At 38.6% G+C, this 1,987-nt stretch overlaps 1 protein-coding gene across 1 annotated transcript in view; it reads right to left on the reverse strand.

Annotated features, from left to right (window-relative positions):
- LOC116095730 (cytochrome P450 2J2-like) overlaps positions 1-1,987 on the reverse strand; it is a 56,072-nt gene that overhangs the window by 1,377 nt on the left and 52,708 nt on the right. The gene's annotated exons all lie outside the window — the stretch shown is intronic.

The following is a 1,987-nucleotide window of genomic DNA, read 5'->3' on the forward strand; positions in this document are numbered from 1 at the left end:
CAACAAGGACATAGTAGCAGGAACGATAGCCTGTGTCCTTCTCTGCAGGGTTAATGTATAAGAAACTTCACTGGTTTTTAATGACATTAAATATTTGAGAATTTTTTATAGATGCATGTCTGTTATAATACAGGGTGTTGAGAAAATAACATGAAAGAAGACCTGAAGAGGTATATTATATACATATTACTACAATGCCAGTATCTTACATTACATATATGTTTTTGCCATCATATTTCATTTATCTTTGTTCTCATGTGGTTCATGTTACCTGCCATGAATATGACTATCAACTTAGTAAATTCTAAAAAGATTCTCCTGTAAGAGTCTACATATCATAAAAAGCAATTCAGGGTTAGGGACAACACCTGTCAAAAACCCTCTCTGTGACTGTGCCTGAACCTGCCCTTGTCATGAAGCTAATCCTTCCTCATTTGGCAATAATGTGAAAGAGTCTCTTTGTCCTTGAGTATGCCTGGGGAGGTGGAGACTTGTGTTTCAGTATGGAGCACGTGACTGAAAGCTTAGCCTGAGTAATGAGTAATTTTGATTTTACTGTGGTTGCTTGAGAAAGAATGGCTCTCATAGGCTCATAAATATAAATGTGTAGTATCCAGGGAGTGGAAGTGTTTTAAGAATTAGGAGGTATGTCCTTGTTGGAGGAGGTGTATCACTAGAAGTAGGCTTTGAGCTTTCAAAAGCCCCACCAGAGCTCCCTTCTGTGGGTGTGTGTCTCTCTGTGTCTCTGATTAAGATTCTTTGTCTCTCTCTGTCTCTGTCTGTCTGTCTGTCTTACTTTGTGTCTGTCTCAGACAATCTGTCTGTCTGTTTCTGTCTGTCTCTCTCCCTACCCCTCACTGTGTCTATGGATAAGGGTGTAAAGTCCTCAGATAATCCTATAGTGCGATGACTCTCTAGTTCTGACCATAATAACCATGGACTAATTTCATGAATCTGGAACAAAGTCTCCAATTAAATGCTTTCTTTTATAAGAATTTCCTTGGTCATGGAATCTCCTCACACCAATGCACAGTAACCAATTCAGTTACTGTCTTGACTGTAGCACTGTTGGGAAGTGGTAGAAAATTAAGTGGGTAAATGCTAAATGTAGGTCATTTGAGTCATATCACAAATGGGATAGCAGCAAACAAGTAACATCCTTTCCTTTCTTTCAGCCAAATGATGTGGTAACTTCATTCTGCATCCAAACACTTCTAAGACAATGTTCTGTGTCACTCTAGACTCAAACCTACTGGTCAAATCACCACAGGCTGAAATCTCTGAAATCACAAACCAAATGAAACTTCTTCCTAAGGAATTGTTTATCTCAAACAAGGTTTCAGTGAGGGAAGTCCAAAAACCACAGCCTGGCCTACATCATTTTCCTTTCACAGAATCCCCAGAAACAACTGTGAGCCTGTGTGTGCTGCTATTTTGACTTTACACCTGGTACGGCTAGACGAACAATTAAAGTGACTAGCCATGAATCCTCTGTGAGAAAAAGATTTTTCAATATGAAGAGATTGGTGTATGCAGGTTTCACTTAGCCTAGAAGATCAAATTCCTGTGAAAGGCATGGTTATATTCTTAATTATCTTTCACTGCAGTCTAAGCAAACCAGACATAGATAACTTAGGTAAAAGGCAAAATTAATCATATTCTAGACTTTTAAGATCTGATTCAATAACTGAGCATAATTGTAATAAATGAAGTGCATGACATTTTGAGCTGTAACTCAAATCTGTTTAAGTGTTTTATGAACAGGACCACAGGAGAGATGTCCTGTATTCTGCCATCTTTCCTATTATAATGAATTGTGATGATGAATAAAGGTACCTCAGAAGCACAGGGGAAATCAAAGAGAACAGAAGTAGTTTCATGCAGGCACTCAGGGGATGCCCAGATTTCCCCAGTGTATGTTCTGTACAGTATTTACTCACATTCTGGAAGCTATATCAGGGAACACAAGGTTCAGTGTGAGAAAATT

This window comes from Mastomys coucha, unplaced genomic scaffold, assembly GCF_008632895.1.
Source record: "Mastomys coucha isolate ucsf_1 unplaced genomic scaffold, UCSF_Mcou_1 pScaffold18, whole genome shotgun sequence".
Classification (NCBI taxonomy): Eukaryota; Metazoa; Chordata; class Mammalia; order Rodentia; family Muridae; genus Mastomys; species Mastomys coucha.